The 21,038-nt window shown below is 40.2% G+C and overlaps 1 protein-coding gene across 3 annotated transcripts in view; it reads left to right on the top strand.

Annotated features, from left to right (window-relative positions):
* The window catches only part of DLC1 (DLC1 Rho GTPase activating protein), a 290,446-nt gene that overhangs the window by 87,684 nt on the left and 181,724 nt on the right, over nucleotides 1-21,038 (top strand). The gene's annotated exons all lie outside the window — the stretch shown is intronic.

Raw genomic sequence — 21,038 nt, 5'->3', positions numbered from 1 at the left:
TATGTAAAGTAAATAACCAACCAATATGCTTAAAAAGTAGTCCCATAAAAATGAGGTATAAAGCCATAGACCATATCCCAAAACCTTTGAACGGCTGGACATATCCATAAACAAAACATCAACCAGCAGTAAATAAATGACATTTTGGGCAAGTGTTGGCATCAGCGTAAACATTAGCAGTGACATAGTTGTTAGTTTTGAACCTAATATCAAAAGCCCTGTAGACTATTAAATGCATTTTCCAGAACTCATCGTAATAATTTCTATTTATTTAGAGAATAAACACCCCACCTATTTTTTTTCCATTCATCTAAGCTTACACAATTACAGTATGTCATATTGCAAGAGGCGTTTAGTTGTCTTGAGTTGAATTACCAATAGTGAATTGTTCGATAGATTTAAGAAATTGATAACTTTTTAGCATCCTGTAGAAGAACACTTTTGCAGAAGTCTACAGGTGTTCGTAAGTTACTGAAACTATAATATATGCTGAACATCACATAGCTCCATTGAAAATGTCACGGAAAAAAAATCACTATTCTGACTTTTTAGGGCTGTGTTCCCACTACATGCAAAACAAGAGTTCGTGGAGCCTCAGTTGCGAGTATCAAAACATGGGATAGCCAGATATCTCTAGCCTGTTGCCATGGGGGGCCTCCATGATGGCGAGGGCACCACACCACCCTGATAGGTAGCCCCTTAAAGGACAACTCCGGCCAAAACTATTTTTTAATATGTTATTACTTACAGAAAGTTAGACAAATTTCTAATGTACATTAATTATGGGAAATGCACATATAGGGCTATTTTCCTTAATTTAGTAGATCAAGGAAACTTCAGATTCTCTAAAAAGAGATGACGTCACAAACCGGGGGTGTAATTACAATGGAGTGTCCAGCAGGGGCGCACTATATATAGAAGTCAATGAGTACCATTGACTTCTATATATAGTGCGCCCCTGCTGGACACTCCATTGTAATTACAATGGATGTGTATGTAAATGTAATACAGTATACAGTGTTTTTGATTGAATACATTTATTTATGGTATTCCATAAATGTAATCAATCAGTACATAACAGTAATCCCGCCGAACCGCCGCCCGCCGCTACTGAACGCCCGCCGCTCACGAACGCAAGCCGCTCTGGACTAGACTCAACTACTACTCTCATGGTGATGGGAGAGTAGTAGCTGGGTTATATCGCCGCTGCTGATGGGTGCAGGGGGAGCCGCTCATCACTGTGCAGCTATCATCCCCCTCCGCTCCCCCCTCCTCCTCCGGCCAAACTTTACACTATGCGATGGCTGACTCCCCGTCCGGCCGCCGCTCTCTGATCACATGTGCTGGCTCCCGATGCTTCCTGGTGTCCCCGGCCGGCATGTGTGATCAGAGAGCGGTGGCCGGGCGGGGAGTCAGCCATCACATAGTGTAAAGTTTGTCCGGAGTAGGAGGGGGGAGCGGAGGGGGATGATAGCTGCACAGTGATGAGCGGCTCCCCCTGCACCCATCAGCAGCAGTATCAGTGGCGGCGGCGATATAACCCAGCTACTACTCTCCCATCACCATGAGAGTAGTAGTTGAGTCTAGTCCAGAGCGGTGGGCGTTCGGTAGCGGCGGGCGGGCGGCGGTTCGGTGGGTTACTTTTATGTACTGATTGATTACATTTATGGAATACTTTGGGGAGCAAGGACACTTGCTCCCCAAAGTATTCCATAAATGTATTCAATCAAAAACACTGTATACTGTATAACATTTACATACACATCCATTGTAATTACAATGGAGTGTCCAGCAGGGGCGCACTATATATAGAAGTCAATGGTACTCATTGACTTCTATATTTAGTGCGCCCCTGCTGGCGATCCATTGTAATTACACCCCCGGTTCGTGACGTCATCTTTTTTTAGAGAATCTGAAGTCTCCCTGATCTACTAAATTAAGGGAAATAGCCCTATAAGTGCATTTTCCATAATTAATGTACATTAGAAATTTGTCTAACTTTCCGTAAGTATTAACATATTAAAAAATAGTTTTGGCCGGACTTCTCCTTTAAGTCCCACTCGGTTGCGAGTATTGGAACAAAAATAAGGAAACAACAGGGTGGCCCCATCCTGTAGAAGAACACTTTTGCAGAAGTCTACAGGTGTTGGTAAGTTACTGAAACTATAATGTATGCTGATCACATAGCTCCATTGAAAATGTCAGGGGAAAAAAAAATCACTATTCGGACTTTTTAAGGCTATGTTCCCACTACAGGAACGTGCCCTCCTATATCAGGGATATCAGGGAAAGGTGTTCGTTAGAGATGAGCGAACCTCGAGCATGCTTGAGTCCATCCGAACCCGAACTTTCGGCATTTGATTAGCGGTGGCTGCTGAAGTTGGATAAAGCTCTAAGGCTATGTGGAAAACATGGATATAGTCTTTGGCTGTATCCATGTTTTCCAGACAACCTTAGAGCTGTATCCAAGTTCAGCAGCCCCCGCTAATCAAATGCCGAACATTCGGGTTCGGATGGACTCGAACCTGAACCCGGTTCGCTCATCTCTAGTGTTCGTCTATTGATAATGACCGCCACTAATAATGATCATGATCATTATTAACAGTTGTCATTACGAATAGATATATTTTCTGATATAAATATGCAAAAAAGAGCCCTTGGAGCCTCATTTAAGAGTCTCGAAACACAGGACTAGCCAGATATCCCTCCGGGAAGGACCCAGCCGAGGGAGCAATGCACCTAGAATTTCACTTTATTTAGCGCTTTAACCAGCAGCCGGCAGTGTTATATTTGGCTGGTCTCCCTGAGGTCAGTGATCTGTTTTCCCGATATAGGATGGTACATTCCCATAGTGGGAACATAGCCTAAAAGTTTGTTTTCTAATTACTGGTGGATTACACAAGTTTAATATTTCAGTCCATATTCTTGTAATTCCATTTTGTAATCTTGTAATTACTTTATTAGGAGTAACTTAGTAACTTAGAGCGGGTTGTTCACCCATGATAGCTAACCGTCATATATTAGAAGATAACCTAAAGAGTGATCTTAGATTTTTCCTGAATGTACACTTGTAATCAAAGGGATCATAATTCTAGCAATTTAGAGAGATTGCCTTTTCCCAGATCATGTGCCTTGTATGTCAAATATAGATTGCAACATTTGTAAATCTGTGTTCAACAGAGAGGAGAGTCTGTGGATTAGGTCTGATCCTTTGGCCTGCAGACTAGACTGGTATGGTTTCCAGAATAACTGCTAGATGGCTGCTGAATATTGCAGGGATGACAGAAAAGGTACTACTAATGGAGCAGCAGGACTGGAGGGAGGTCACAACCACAGGACTGTCAGGCATAGACATAGGACTGTAGAACAATGTCCAGATAAAGTATCCCAAAAGGGATAGGGACTTGGTATCAGACTTAATAAAGTGTTCCTATCATAACACATAAAAGTATATAGTCAGTGCTTGCCCTATGTAGCCTGTCAGTTTTGATTTGTTAATATTGCCGCCATAATGGTCTATGTAGTAGACTTAATTTCACCTGAGATTTTCTCCTCTAGGCTATGTTCACATTTTTCCTGTAATTTCCCTGTTTGCCTGCCCGTCAGTGCAATGACGGCTGTTGGTACATTATTCTAGTTTAGGTGGACTAATTGGCCTTTGGTTGTATCTTTAATTGAAAAGTCCATTGAATTTAATAGTAAAGACAGTAAAAAAACAGTGAAAAAACTGTGTGTGAACAACTAAAAAATAACCCCTACTGTTTGCAGAAGACATCCGAAAATAATTGACATGATCATTATTTTGACGTCCGCGCAGACGTCTGTCATTTTATACACTGTGTGCATTGGATGTCTGTCATCCTATTGACTTTAATGCATTGCGCATTAAAGTCAATTAAATCACGCAAAATAACATGTTTTTTTAAATAATAAAGGTGGATGCCTTTTCTCTTTATTTGACGTTGTGGGAACATAGCCTTGTACTAACACAAAGTACATTTTTGCCTCTAATCGCTGCCTTAGCAGCTTCCAAGAAGAAAAAATGTTATCTAAATGGTTTGATAGTTACTGTGAGATCATCCCAAGCTGTTATAGAATATTTCAAAATAATCTCACTCTTTTAGTAGAGATAAAGGGAAATCTCATTAATAGTAGGAAATCTGTAGGTACGATAGGAGAGGAGCATATACAAATATCACCATTTAAGTATAGTTTCAACCTTAGTTGAAAAAAAGTTAAATTTCGGTAAGGTTTAAAACTTGTCATACTCACAAGAGTGTAATCCATGGATATCATTCAATAAAGTTGCTACAGTAATATCCCCGAATTCCTTGTAATAATAAATAGACTCAATTTTTACATAGTTGGGAATATACAAGATCTATCTGCTACTATGAAAGGATAAGCAAATAGACTGTCCCATCTGAGTGAAGGTTTTATTTTGTTTTATGTCTGTGAACTGATTGCAAGAGTAAATGTTAGCGTTAGTAAAGCTATATGGTTAATGGGAGCTAGTAATAAAGTGAGGAAAACTGTATGGGTGGCATTTATTAAGTCCGGCGTTTTTTACGCCGGACTTATAAATGCCTCCGCAGCTCCGGCGCTACGGAGATTTATGTAGAGGCGGACTGCCTCTACATAAATCCCGTGCGCACCGCCGAAAACCTACGCCAGCTGAGGACTGGAGTAGGTTTTCGGCGTACATTTGGGCGGAACGGATGGTAAATCGCGCGGACTCTGAGTCCGCGCCCTCCGTTCCACCCACTACACGCCCCCTTTCCGCCCCCCTGGCGTACTCGGCGGAAAGTGCCGATTTGCGAATATTTTATTCGCAAATCGGCCATTTGCGAATAAAAAAATACGCAAATCGGCACTTTCCGCCGAAAATCATCCGTTCACCGGATGATACATGTGGCCCTTTGTTTTTTTTTTTCCCTTCATTAAAGGGATGCTCCAGAGGAAAAGAAATTGTTTTCAGGTCAACTGCCAGACAGTTATACATTTGTATATTACTTCTATTTAAAAAATCTTTAGGCTTCACTTTCTGCAGGACTGATCAGTACTTGGAGTTCCCTTTCCAGTCTTACATGGTGCTCCCTGGTGTTACCTCTGTCCTGACAGGAACTGCCCAGAGCAAGGTTTTCTGTGGAGATTTACTACTGCTCTGGACAGTTCTTATATAGTCAGAGGTGGTAGCAGAGAGCGCGGTGTCAAACTGGAAAGAATACACCACTTCCTGCAGGACGAACAGCAGCTGATAAGTACTTTAAAAGGTATCTGTAGGCTGTAATTCACATTCAAAACTGCTGACATAGCTGTTAGATCAGGGATATCACTATGGACCACAATTCCAAGAGCCTGATAGTCCTCTCAGGAACACAGAATGCAATATAGATAATGTGTATTACTTTTCCTGATTCAAAGTGTGCTGCTAGCAGCCTCTGCGATGAGGTAGTAGTAGTTGTGGTCGCTTTAATGGTAGGGTTATGGTAGTCTTCATGTAGAGTGCGAAATCCAGGAATACATAAATATAATATAGTAGCTTCTAAAGTTGCATGCAGAGTAAGATCCTCCAGATGTGCCGCTGGCAGGAGTTGGTCCCTTTAAGTCTTACTATTCATTAAAAATATTAGGTCTTTCCAAATTTCCCACCAGCAATCACTGACCTGAGAGCCACTGCATGTAACCATTTTAATAGTTTTCACATTAGTACAAGTTTCTACGTGTTGGATAGTCCCCATGGTGGCCACATCAAATGTGGTTAGTAACTTTATAATACAACTGCCCAATTACCTTCATAGACCCTTCTACTTTTCTGTGTTACACACTTCATGTCACTCTTGAACCCTTCAAACAAAAATCATCTCATCTGTTTTCCCTTAAACCATGGTCTAGAGCAGGGGTACTCAACAACTTTTAGTGAAGGTCCACTTACCGGGGTCTATTGTCAGGTGAAGGTCCGAGTTGAACATCAGTAGTAAACGTGTTTTGTTAACCTTTCACAAACGTTGTTGAACTATTTCCATACAGAATTGATGCTTTTTAGTGGGAAAACTGGCATTTTTTCTCTCTCACCAGCCCTTTTATAGTCCCCCTGTGCGCTTCCCTAGTATAATATAGTCCCCCTGTGCGCTCCACCAGTATTATATAGCCCCCTGTTCGCCCCCAGTAGTATATAGCCCCCTGTGAACTTTCCCAGTAGTATATAGCCCCTGTGCGCTCCCCTAGTAATATATAGCCCCCTGTGCGCTCCCCAGTAGTATATAGACCCCTGTGCGCTCCCCTAGTAGTATATAGCCCCCTGTGCACTCCACAGTAGTATATAGACCCCTGTGCACTCCCCAAGTAGTGTATAGTCCCCCCTGTGCACTCCCCAGAAGTATATAGCCCCCTTGTGTGCTCCCCCAGTAGTATATAGACCCCCACTTTATGCTCCCCAATAGTATATAGACCCCCTGTGTGCTCCCCCTCCTATATACCCCCCTGAGCGCTCCCCCAGTAGTATGTAGACACCTGATTTTTGCTCCCCAGTAGTATAAAGCCCCCTTTGCTCCCCCTCCCATATAGCATATAACATAAAAAAAAAAAACACCTATACTTACCTGGGTCCGGGTCGTCTCCTCTTCTCTTCCCCTCTTGAGGCCGCACTGCAGCAGTCACAAGAGGCCGATCTCCCCTTGTCCTTGCACAGACGCTCCGGCACCAGAGACAGAGAGCACCTACTTGTGATCGCTGCGGCCACAAGAGTGACTGACAAGGAGGGTACCACGGGCTCCCTCTCTGTCAGTGCTCCTGCACGGTAACTATCGTTTTGAACATGTTGTGAATACTTTACCTTTTTCAGATGCTTCATTCACTTAGTAACATGATACTGTACAGGCTGAAGCGTCCTGTAAATAACTCAATCATGGTGTTTTGGACAATGACTGAGTGTTTTGTTTCCAACTTTGACCACCACGTGGAAATGAGGTTTCAGTCAATTAAGCTTATACAAAAGATGAGATTGTCCCTCTATATAGTACATCATGTTATTACAAATTAGTTCATGACACTGCTCATGGAGATTGCTACCGGGCACATGTAATCAAATTCTGTGTCTGCAAAACAACCACATTGTCTTTGTAGGCAAGAATTTAGTCCCAACCTTTCTGAAAAAATCAATATGTTGAATACTTTAGTAGTGGTTTGGAATCTGTATATGAATAAATATTAATACTATTAGTAGAAATGTATACATGTTTATAATATCTTGTCTATAATATCTATAATATATATTTTTACTTCTATATTTCCCTTCCAAAAATGTAACTTGGTTGTGCCATCTGCTGAGAATTCAACTGGACACCACTGCGTCCCCACTCACTTACTGGTTCAGTGCTGGGAGAGCAAGGATGGGAATTACTGAAATTATTGGAAAGATTTAATAAAACCGAATTTTTACTCCAAGTACTGTATGAGTTAAATCTGTGAATTATTAAAAGTGCTATCTCAGTATTCATTCATATTCTTCATTCATAACATAGGCCTTAGTGACATTTTATTAGGTAGAGATAATAATGTCCTTTGGTTAATACACATCAAGCTGAAAAATGATTTTTCGCAACAGTCCATTGGATTACTTCCCACTCAAACAAGCTTATGCCACAAGGTCAGTCCATATGTGGACATCCTCAGTGTGTCCTTGCACAGCAGCAGTGATGAAAGTCGCTGGTATTTCTCTACCAACAGTGACTAATTCAGCTACACATTTTCTGCATGATGTAAAATCATTAAATTTGGATCTCAGCAAATGAAAATGTTAATCAGAAAAACAATGTTGTCTAGACACCCTATTTGCTGTCTGACCACATTACAGACCAGAGAACAAATCACAAGCACAAGTTATTTTAGGAATCAAAGAATGTGAGAACCACAATTTTCTCTTTAAATAGTTTTTATTATCAAAATTAAAAAGGAGATTAGTGTTTATTGAAATATAAGCTGTCAGTATTCTGTGCTTACAATCCTCCTTTTTTTTCTTACTAGTCTTCATTCAATATGAAAATTGTCATTCTAGGAAGGGATCGGTGCAGCCCCTTTCTTACCCACTACCCACTTATCCATCCTCAACAGTGGCCCCCAACTAGGTGCCGATCCCTACATTGGGATAAGTGCACAACACTGGTCAACACCAAATGAGCAAAAAGACAATAGAATAACTAGATAACATGCCAAAGGGTCAAAACCAGAAAGTCAGATGGAAACAAAAGGTCGGGAAGGCTAGGGGAATACTTGGTTACAACATGTGGTAACCCCCCAAAAAAGTCACATATTGTGGCAACCAGGCGGCGATCAGAATCTGTGCAGCAGCAGCCATCAAGGTAAAAATAAAATAAAAATATTTATTTATTTACTAACTGAAGTGGTACATTCGTTTTCAGTTAACTTTTTAGTAGAAGACTTGTAGGAAGGCTGTGGGGCTACCAAGAGGAGGGGCTTGTCTAGGTAGTGTGTAACTCTTTCAGGGCAACTCTTGGCGGCAGTTGTATTATTTGAAGATAAGAAGATAGCCATACTCACAGTTTTAAAGAACAGCCTAATACTGGAAGAGGTCACAAAGTGCCTGGTCCTGGAATACGAGTCTGGGGGGACACGTCTGGGTGGAGCTAATCACTCAAGATTACCCGAGGAGATTGAGCAGTAGTGAGTGGGACACTTCGGCCAAATAAGCAACCACTGGGGATAGTCCTTGGTCAGTAGAAAGGACTTCCTGAAGATAACATAAAGGACAGTCTCCCTTGACGTAGACAGGTTTGGGTCCCACTTTAGCATTAGTTGCCGCTGGTAATGTTCAGCAGGCTATAATCCTGCTAGCACACAGGCACCTGTACATTGGGGCCAAGCCTTGGGGACAAACTCTCTCTCTGGAACTAAGGCGAACTAAGACAACAGACTAAAGACTCCCATACACTTTGTTAACCCAACACTTTAACATGTTTACAGTAGGCCACCAAAATTAATTATTTGAAGCCATTAATATTCAGATGGGCAGACAAAACTAAATTGTTACGCAGTATTAGTTTTAATTTTAGTTTTATTGACAGGGAACAAACCATTTTTCCCGATAAAGAACCTCAGAACCATGAAAAGGTTTTATTTTGGTGGTCAGATCAGTTTCTTGTACTGGCAGAATACTTGCAGGTTCCAAATTGGGGACAAAATACTTGCTGCCTGCTACTGCTGACCCAGATTGTCCACCAGCATCGGATTATAACAGGTCTGTTTCGGGCAGTAGTCTGGGGCCTGGAAATCCTGGGAGGCCCATGGCCACTCAAAAAGACATACTTTCAGTGGTGTAATGTCTCCTGGCTACAGTTCTTTGCAAAAAAATTGCTGCTTTCTTACAGCAATTTTGCACAATTCAGGGCTTTATGACATTATCTATCCTGTACTATGAACACTACACTAGTACTACCATAGTTACAGTGGGTTGGGGGGGAGCCCGGGGCTTATGGTAAAGTTAATCCGCCCCTGTTGTCCACTAAGAATTATTGTGTTTGTTTGTCTGTGTTTCGTGTGCTACCTATATCAGTGCAATGACCTTCCTTGTGGTTGTCTGCAGCTGCCTAGGGCTGTCAGTGTAGGCAGTAACAATGGGTGAAAACTGAGCAGGGCTCACTGTCCATGTCCTTGTCATTCCCACTGGTTGTCACTGACCAAGCTAGTATGTGACTTTTGATTCCTTTTAATGCCATTTTTCTGCAACCTAATCTTGCAGAAAAACGTGACCTAAAATCAGCAACCTTGAACCTTGCTTTATTTTTTACATTTGCGCTATTGACTGAGCAGAATCACATTACTGTTTCGACTTCATGACAGATATACTTTAAGGCTGGGTTCACACTACGTATATGTCAGGCAGTATTTGGTCCTCATGTCAGGTCCTCATAGCAACCAAAACCAGGAGTGGATTGAAAACACAGAAAGGCTGTGTTCACACAATGTTGAAACTGAGTGGATGGCCACCATATAACAGTTAATAACGGCCATTATTTCAATATAACAGATGTTGTTCTAAAATAACAGCAAATATTTGCCATTAAATGACCGCCATCCACTCAATTACAACATTATGTGAACAGATCCTTTCTGTGCTTTCAATCCACTCCTGGTTTTGGTTGCTATGAGGGCCACAATACTGACTGAAATATACTGTGTGTGAACCCAGCCTAATAGTTCAGACAATTTTGCATGCAGCAATACAAGATGTATTTATATTTATTTTTGTAAAAAATATTACACTGTAACGTTACTCATTGCCTATTGCATTAGTTCTAATATTGCATTTATTATATACAGTAGATATGACTGTAAATGATCTAAATGTAAAGTAATAAATGAAATTTAACTTGTTAGACTAGTACATGTCCTTAAGTGAATGCTCAGATTATGACATGCCAGATATTTTATATAAATGTAAAAAAAAGTTATTTAATGATGCTCGTGCCCTAACTTCTAAAGGGTGACCTTTCCTTAAAAAGAAAAGCAAACATCCTGCCAAATCACCTTGCTAACCCTTTGTTCACTAATCTTCAGTTTTGGTTCTGAGTCAGGAAGCCTTTTGTCCTGAGATTTTCTCTGCCAGACAATACTTTAAATCATTTTGTTTTTTCTTTTCAACATTTTCATCCAAACAGAAGAAAATAGTCTCCTTCACAAAATCTAGGGAAATGGCTTAGGCTCCTGCCTGTCCTATTATTATCATCTAGAGTTGAACTTTTTTTTCTGATTTTAACATGCTTAATACATGCGGCATTATGCAATAGTTATTGGATTTCAGTAAAGATGCCCAAATATAGTTACATTTTTGTTGGTCAGTTCAGCCAGATTGGTCAACTAGTGCACATTATCATGTCTGGTTGTGTCATAAATCTAGAATTGCTTTAGAATTACTTGATTAAGAAAAGATGTTGCAGGCCTATGAACAGTTAGTAAATCAGTAAGTATTAATAAAACAATCAACTTTCCTCTAACTTTTCTAATCCCTTTTCTGTCATTATGCCAACAGTCCCCTGGTCATCTGATAGTCTCTGTTAACTGTAGTGATAGTATCCCAGCTCAGGGCCAGGACATTGCGAGTTCTTTATGGGACTGGAAAACATCTCTAATATTTTACCATACAACGTTACTTAATAGTCTTTAATCAAAAAGGATTATTGGTTGGACCATAAATAAAAAGTGGTTAATACATTTTATTTGCTCTCCATAGTATAACACTTGTTTGTTTCTTGGTCTTTTCTGATTATATCATATCTACTCAATATCATATATAATAAAAGAACTTCTGGAGTTTGTACACAAGCTTATTATGTCAGATTTTTGCCTGATACTTTTCTACCTTTTTTTTTCTTTTGCTAATACACTGCTTTAATAAAGTTATATTACTGCATTAAAATAAATGTATAGTTTTTATCATTTATCATTTACCATTCAACTTCCATTTAGTAGCAGTGATAAGGGGCAATACAGGCCCCCTCTGCCGCCACCAACGTTCTTGTCCAGAACCAAAGGACTGTCTGAGCCCCACAGCTCCTGATCTTCTGCTCTGATCAAGTGCTACTGGACAGTGCTATACGGAGTAGAGTCCCATTTCCTTTTGTGCTGTATATTGCCTCGCCCCAGGTACTGTATATAAGAATATACAGTACACGGGGGGGGAGACCCTACTCTATATAGCGCTGCACAGCATAACTTGATCAGAGCAGAGGATTAGAAACTGCATAGCTTAGACAGCCCTGCAGTTCCCAGCAGGAATATTGGTGGCAGCAGAGGTGCAGAGATTGTTGCTACTCAATGAAAGCTGAATGGTAGATTTAAAAAAAAAAAAAACTATACCTTTATTTTGAATAAAATGATATAACAAAGTAATATAACTCTATTAAAGCAATGTATAGGGAAAAAAATTCAATATTTGGAGTACCCATTTAAAGAATTAGTATCTATTTGTTTTAGTTGAAGAACTGAATGGAATTGACAAAAATGTTGTTTATAATTTATATTTATCAATTCCTCAACGTATTTCAGCTGGATTATTTACACAAGGGAGTCCTAGCCCTTAAATATAAAAAGATGAATGATCTGTTCTTGGTGTTCTAGTTAGTTTGTCCGACTCTTGTATATTCCTTACACTATAAACCATTTCTCTATTAAAAAAAAAAAAAATTACAGCTAAGGTTAAAAGGGGTAGAACCAGACAAGATCCATTTTTCTGTTTGCAGATAACATAATTGAATATCATAAGGTATTTAGCAACCCAAGCCAAATAGCAGTCAGCTCTTCATCAAGTTAAAGCATTGCAGCACTTTGTCCCTTTGGTATGAGTGTTATTTAGACTCAGTTTTGTTTCCACAGTAACAACGTCTTTTGTAACATGTATAAGATTGCCAAGTATGAGCTCACGCTTCCACCAGGCGAACTACCAAATGTGTCTGAATTACGCACATATGCAGATCTATGAGACACATACATGCCATAATGGCAACTCATGAATTCAGCCTATTGCTTGCTACAGTAACTTAACAGGACTGCGCTCATGATGACAGAAGCAAGACACAAAGTAGCAAGAGAATATTCCCATTTCTGGAAAGCTATCATTACATTTATTCTATATTGTATCATTGTTGAAACGAAACAGAACTAGACGAATAGCAAGGATGTAAGACTATAAGACAGGGGGGGTTGTACATACTGTGCATGTGCATAATGCATGGATGGGAAAAATCTCAGATAAACTTTCCACAAATTTACTGTATATTATAGAATTAATCCTGTTAGATTGCAACACAGTAAGCTACTGTTTTAGGGCTGCAAACTTTAAACTCAGTTTATATACTGTATTATGTAAGTTAAGAAACAAACATTGGAAAAAGGCCCTTTAATAAGGCACAGTTTATACCACATAATGGTCTCCCAATATGCCAATCGTAGGACAGTTTGTCTAACTCTTTACCCTACTCTTTGAGACACCCCCCCGGTCACTGCCATGCAGCCTTGTTTATTGCTTATTGTTTCTTAAAGGGGTTGCCCAGGGAGCAGAAGATGGCTGAAGCTTTCTGCTCCCGGCACTCACCATATGTGTGATTTCACATATATAAAGTAAGCTTTCCAAAATGAGGGGGTTAGTAGGAGTATATCCTCTATATAAATGAACAGGTGTCCTATAGTGACAACTGATCAACAGAGTTTGATATGCCAGGCTCATGTTGATCAGCAGATGTGCTTTTTTAAACAGAGGCATTGTCTTCTTAGACAATCCCTTTAAAAGGTACCTGTGGATAAAAAAAGAAAAAACTTTTGACATGCCAGAGAGGAATAACAAACAAAAAACAAAAGGTCCAACAGCACCTTGGAGATACTCCAGTTATGGCCACCAGTGTAGGTGCAGGATGCATGCAGAAAGACCCACAATCCTTGGTGTGGATGCTGTAGACTTTAGAAGAGGATTCCCAATGGATCCAAAGTAGAAGCAAATGTGTTTATTCACACATCAGGGTACAGAAAAAAAGCAACGTTTCGACCTATTGGTCTTTATCAAGCTGCTTGATAAAGACCAATAGGTCGAAACGTTGCATTTTTTCTGTACCCTGATGTGTAAATAAACACATTTGCTTCTACTATGGATGCTGTGGGAATCCTTGTCTTCTAATGTCAGAGAGGCATATCAAATGTTTTTATAGCTCAGACCCTTACCAGTGAGTAGAATTAGCTGGGATATCATCATACACTCTTCTCCCTACTCTGTGTCTGAGACCTAGATGGCCCTATAGACTTGCATTGGAAGTCTGTCTAGGTCCAATGACACAGAGCCAGGAGTGAGTGTACTAAGCACGTACTTCTCCCGGCTTGTTCTTCTGTCAGTCACTGTCTGAACACTCAGGTCCTGACCCATTAAAACTTTTGATATGTCCTTCTATCAAAAGTTTTTGTTTATGAGAGGTCCTCCCTAATCATTTGGGCTCATACGGAAATGCTTGGCTGGATGGGTTAATAAACTACATGGCTGCCTTATGGATAATTGTTAGTCTGCTTATACTGATGGCCAATACCTTAAAGGGGTAGTCCACCCAAAAAAATTTTCTTTCAAATCAACTGCTGCCATGAAGTGACAGAGATTTGTAATTTACTTCTATTAAAAAATCTCAAGCCTTCCAGTACTTATCAGCTGCTGTATGCCCAACAGGAAGTTGTATTATTTCCAGTCTGGAGAGCAGGAGGGGTTTTCTATGGGGATTTGCTCCTGCTTTGGACAGTTCCTGACATGGACAGAGGAGGCAACAGAGAGCACTGGGTCAGACAGGAAAGAAAACACCACTTCCTGCTGGACATACAGCAGCTAATAAGTACTGGAAGATTTAAGATTTTTTTATAGAAGTGAATTACAAATCTCTGGCACTTTATGGCACCAGTTGATTTGAAAGAAATTTTTTTGGGGTGGACTACCCCTTTAACATCTAACTTCTGCACATGCACATGCAAAAGCAGTTGTCAAACAGTTCATCTCCGTGACAGCTACCTTTTACAGGCGACTGATAAGAAGCTTGCTGCTTAAGGTTTCTAGCTAACTTCTATAGATCAAACCTGCAAATAAAACAGATCTGAACCTTTTCTCCACTGACTCCTATCTTGTCTTCCATCTACCTGAAATAAAATCTGGTAAAGTCGATGTTCACTTTATCCATTAACACTTTCACACCTGATGCCTCTTTGTGCTGCCAGTACTTTTATCTGCCTTAAAAATACAAGGATGTTGTTTTACAAGGAAATGTAAAGGTGACCTGTCCTTCACTTCTGAAATGCTACGCCATGTCTCCTACAAAAGCCCCAACATTTCTGCACCTTTTTACATATTCCAAAAAGTTTTTTTATCTTCTTAAAATTTCCAGTGACCTATAGCTATCATCTTCTGTCTCACATCTGTCTCCAAGCCTCGTAGTCTATGGAATGCACATTACTAGCCAATCAGACTAACCTCTCACCCTTAAAGCTTTAAGCATACTCAAAAAAAGTCTAACTTTCTGAATGCTATCATGTTTCCTAGCAGCTCTGCTATTAGAGCCATTAATATAATATGTGTTTTCTTCCTCCGTCCCTTATACATGCCCTCTCAGGGTATTCATGTTACACCTTGTCATAGACTGACATGTCCTACTCTGTGCTGTTTACTCTGTACAGTATATGAATAGAAATGAGTGTTGTAGTCGTTCAATCATTGTTTTCATTCCTTGATGTAAATCTTTGTTCATATTAGCATCATGGCTTCTGTTTTCAAAGGAGCTTAAGCAGCTTCGGCAGATGCCTTTTGTGATAGATCCCAAGAAACCTGGAAGGATTGAATCGCTTTATAGTCGGCCCATCGGGTTTTCATCCAGGTGCCACCTATATGGTGGCAAGAATATGGTATTTCAGACTACACTAAAGCAATAACACCAGATGGAGTGGAATGCAGCACTGAAGTCAAGAGAGTCCAATGCAAACAGTCAAGATTTGTTGTCCACCTGCTTTAGTAAAATATTCTTTTTCAAAATGATAGCATTACTATCCGCATTTTCCTTATTCTACACAATTCAATGTACAAAATCTTTTTATAGCACTCCGTAATGTTCTGAGGTGCTGCTGAAATATCTGGGACATCTAATCTTCTATCTTTGGTTACTTTTCTGTTGCCAAGTAAAGTACCTTTCATACTCTTTGCTGTTTGCCATATGAATCATGAAATCATGAAATCAAAGTGTCATTGTAATGCTACCACACAAGACTCAATGTCAGGGGGCTGCGGGGGGCTGCCCGGGTGATCGCTAGATCATCTGGGCAGCCCATATAGCAGGGGTGTCAAACTCAAATACACAGTGGGCCAAAATAAAAAAAATTGGACAAAGTTGTGGGCCAACCTTGATAATTATTGAAGCTTGAATGCCGCGGTGCTGGCACTGTCAGAGCAGCGTGCGTTGTTCCTGATACTGTCAGTGGTGTATGTCTCCCAGGCTGTCACGTGGGGATCAGCTGTCACCAAGGTGTTACTCCGAAACAGCTGTCTGTGGACCTTGCTTGGGTATTTCCCAGGTAATGTCATGTTTGACTGTGACTTGTTGGAAGGTACTTTCCCTTGACTGGATGCTCCCCTTGGCTTGGTTGTTCTTTTCCAGTAGAACACCTGGCTAGTTCACTGACATTGAGAAAAACATGTATCTGCAGTAGTCTTACATATTTGTCTTCCAAGGAAGCAGTGTTCCTAGATTCACTAGTGTTGATGGTGTCTCTGCAGTTTTTTGGTCAAGCATCAGTCCCATGTTATTTGACAATTCTGCTATGCCCCCCCCCCCCCCCCCCTGCTCACCTGGTTCCCTTTCACCCTAGAATTGAGGAAGGCAATACTTAATTTAAATAAATATTAATTTAAATAAATATTTAGTAAAAGTGAACCATTTTAGCATAGATTTGTATTTTATATATATATATATATATATATATATATATATATATATAATTATTTATGCATTGTGTTTCTTATTGAAAGAGTAAAGTGTTATTGTTTACATGGAAATGTCTGTGTTGCAGCTAAATGGCATTCCAGACTTCCACATATGACCTCTCAAGGGATGGACAAAGTGAAAAAAACATGGCTAAATGAACACCAAATAATAGCCTGGTGGCTAGGGAGTTAAGACAGTGAAGTAGTCAGATTACAGTTTAATGACTATCAGATGATTCCTTGTCACAACAACACATAATTATTTAAGTGTTTCTCATGGGAATAGCTGTGATACCCACTGATTCTTACATATCCAATTAAGTTAAATATATTACTGCCTCCAGAAAAATTGAGAAAACTGAAGTAAAACACTTTGTAAAAATGAAAGGTAATATTATAGCAACCCCCTTTATAACAATACTAGACTTGGACAATGTGATATTTGAATATTTTACTTCAGCCATGAGCATTATTTAGAGACAAGACATCAGGCATGTAAATCTGTATACAACTACATGGTGAAAATACCTTTTGGCTATAAATAAAACTGACATAGAATAAAAATAAGCAATTGGGAATTTTTTTCGCATTTATTAAGTCAGTAGGAAAAGTATATTTCCAGAAAAGTAGGATATAATCCTTAAATCTAGTTTCCACTAACACTGTGGGAGGCAGAACTTGAAGAATATGAAGTTGTTAAATCTCCAACTTCTCCATATAGAAAGCTATTTAGTAGAAGGTGAGAGTGGGGAGTTTTTCTTGGAACAGAAAGAGTTTTGGATATTTTTTCTCATTTTAACTTTGTTCATTTATTATAGTCATCCATTGGAAACCTTTGGTTCACAGTTGTTTTTTTTATTACAATCTTATAAATCCCTATGCATAGTAGATATGATTGGTTTCTTTATAATATTTTCTTATGGGCTACTATTAACATTTTTAATATTATTAATAATTTAAAAAAAGTGTGTATTTCTAGCTCCCAATCTGTAATGCCACCGGGTTTCACCTAGCAGCATTCTTCCACTTACTGCTTGTGGCTCAGTCCTGATACAGCCACCTCCTCCACTGTGCTCCCCATATGGTCATTGGTGGTGGATGTTGGCCTGCATGTTCTCTTTTCCTGACCTGTTATCCATGCTTTCATGCTGTTTCTCCACTATCATGCACGCCTGCATTCTAAGATTTAAAGGGCCTGTATGCTCTTCACTATTCTTCCACAACTTCTAATGATTTTTCAACACCTATTTAAAACTGCTGCACCCAGCATTGTTGGCTGCTTGTGTTTCTGAGTGAAGATATTCTAGTATCTGCCATTTTGTGTATCTTAACCCATGCCTTAGGGCCCTATTCCACCGGCAGAGGTGAGTCCGGGGGGGGGGGGGGGGGGGGCGCGGGGAGCTGCAAGGGGGCTGCCTGGGTAATCGCTAGATCGTCCAGGCAACCCATATAGCAGGGGTGTCAAACTCAAATGCACAGTGGGCCAAAATTAAAAGATTGGACAAAGTTGTGGGCCAACCTTGATAATTATTGAATCGCGAATGCCGCAGTGCTGGCACTGTCAGAGCAGTGTGCTTTGTTCCTGATACTGTCAGTGGTGTATGTCTCCCAGGCCTGTGCACTATGGTAAATGGCATGACATGATAAATTGCTATGACATGATTAAACCCCAACCCATATAATAGCCAATCCTCCCAGTAGTAGCCAGCCCTCCCCATAGTCTCTTATATAGTAGCCAGCCCTCCCCATAGTCTCTTATATAGTAGCCAGCCCTCTCCCATAGTCTCTTATATAGTAGCCAGCCCTCCCCATATTCTTTTATATAGTAGTCAGCCCTCCCCAATAGTCTCATATAGTAGCCAGCCCTCCCATAGTCTCTTATATAGTAGCCAGCCCTCCCCATAGTCTCTTATATAGTAGCCAGCCCTCCCCAATAGTCTCATATAGTAGCCAGCCTTCCCCCATATTCTCTTATATAGTGGCCATGGCGGGCCAGATGTAATTAAAACTCTGAATTGCCTGGCGGGCCAAAAATAATGGCACCATGGGCCAAATTTTGCCCTTGGTCAGAGTTTGGCATGACTGCCATAGAGGAGAGTTGCGGTCTGCTGCGGAGCGACAGCAGCAGATTGCTGCTATGACAGTCGTTTGTTTTTGAATATATTTGAAAGACAAACGACTTCAACGATCAGCCGGCATAAATGATGTCGGCTGATCGTTGCCTTCTATTCCACGGGATAATCATCGGCCTTAATGGCCGATATCGGCCTAATGTGGGCGATAATCGCTCCGTGGAGTAGGGCCTTTACCCTTTGACATCATCTTTCCATCTGTACCCTTCTGTATTAGTTTTCCTCTCCTGTTGCTGTTCCCGACTGTTGGCCTATATTATGCTGCCTGTGGACTGTGCCGCCTGCCCTGATGACCACCTGAGTTTGACTATGCCACTGTCTCATCCCTAGTACTGTTCCCCCCAATAACCCTTTGAAGACCAGGCCAAATTTTGTTTTTGCACTGTGTTTATGTTGTTCGCCCTATGGTAAAAGTGACATGTTATATACATTCCTCAAGTCGGTACTATTACAATGATATGCAACTTATATAACTTTTATTTGGGAAAGGGATTTTTATTAATGCATTTTTTTACACACTAGCTAGAGGAATTCTGTCATAACTGCAAAGATCAATGAGATCGGTGATCCATTGCTCTGGCCTGTTGCAGCACAGAAAAATGAATAGCCGAGCCGGGATCAGCGGGACAAACCTGAATATGCTAAAGGTTTGCTCATCTCTATTGCCAAGGGTTAGAGAAGCTGGACCCACAGTGATCATCTGATCACATTACTAGCTTTATTATAATAGGGAACTTTTGTTATTTGTACTTTGGTTATCACTAGACGTCATCAAAATTTTAGTCCTAGAACACCCCTAAAATAACTTAAAATACAAATCCAGTGGACTTCTTTCAATAGGGTATACATTGTGTGTGTGTGTGTGTGTGTGTGTCCTCTGACTAATATACAACTCATGGCTTTGTATTATTATTCACATGGGCCTTTTCCATTCATTCCATTGACAGGTCTTCTCTTACATTGAGCTAATAGAAGTCACATAGGACCAACATTTGAGCCTAACAAGTTGGTAGTTAAGGATGTAGTTGAGCTTATCCAACATGTTTCACTTAAGCTCTTTTGACACCGTGTGTTTGCACATTTAGCTATCAGTTTTTCTATTTGCTGTAGCTGTCCATAAAAAGCAAGTTGCAGTATTTATATAGAAGTTAGACCCCAGGTAGGGGGATTTATTAAGACTGGTGCCTCATATGACCTTTTGCAATTTACAACTTTTTGCCAGTTCTGCACCAGGCATAGCCCCTGTGTGACAATAAGGCACATCTCTGGATATCATACAGCCATTCACATAAGTAACTTTAATTTAAGCAGCTTTAATACATCAAGCCTTGAAGTTTGTAAAAAATAAAAAAAAACAAAGTGTTTTTAGAAATGATGGCAATTGCAAAAAATTACAATGCAGTTTTCTGACCTTTTCCGACCTAATACAGACCTAAAACAAAGCTGCGGGGACCTCATAAAACTGATAGCATGCAGTTTATTTACAATGCATCTACAACACAGAAACACCTGCAGAATGAGGATGTGACAAAGACTAGTGACCCCTGTGACAGCTGCTCCTGTCTGTCCTCACCAAACAGGAGGACGGATCAGGGAGCAATCAGGGCTCCCCAGCTGTCACAGATGTGTTCTACTGTCAGTCCATGGACTAAACATTATTACTCTTACCAATGTATTGGTATTTCTGTTAAATCCTCCACAATGTCAAGCATAAATTGGACCTGTTAGGTCCAAAAATTGGACCAATGTATATGAAATAAATACAATACAAAGTGTTATTTCATCATTATCACAACACTTAACAACCATACACAAATGCAATATAATACCTGTCAGAAATGAAAAGTGGATTCTGATTGGTTGCTCTACTTTACACCAGTTTGATAAATCTCCCCCCAAGTATTATTACAGGAACATATAGGGGAAGATTTATGAAAGGGTGTAAATATACACCTGGTGTAAACTGCCCACAGCAACCAATCACAGCTCAGCTTTCAGCTCTTGTAAAATAAGAGAGGAGCTGTGATTGGTGGCTGTGGGCAATTTACACCAGGTGTATATTTACATCCTTTCATAAATCCCCCCATAGTGTAGAGACAGCACATCAGTATCCCACCAAACCCTACATGTTTTGCATAGATACTTTGTGAGTTAATAGTGGGCAACTGAGCTGTTACCCCACCAATCCCTGACAAAACATTAATACAAAACATGTGTGTGTGTGTGGGGGGGGGGGGGGATAGCCATGTACAATTATATAAGTTCAGCTCAGTTCAGTATTCTAACGTTTTTTTTACTGCATTGACATCTTTTCAATGTTTTTTGGGGAAAAAATAATAATAATGGTTAAAAACATAATTTTAAGGGTTACTGAATAGTTTTTCACAGGACCAGTGGTG

This window comes from Dendropsophus ebraccatus, chromosome 7, assembly GCF_027789765.1.
Source record: "Dendropsophus ebraccatus isolate aDenEbr1 chromosome 7, aDenEbr1.pat, whole genome shotgun sequence".
NCBI classification, from domain to species: Eukaryota; Metazoa; Chordata; class Amphibia; order Anura; family Hylidae; genus Dendropsophus; species Dendropsophus ebraccatus.
Note: the sequence above shows the minus strand (reverse complement) of the source record. Positions and strands in the feature narration are given on the sequence as shown.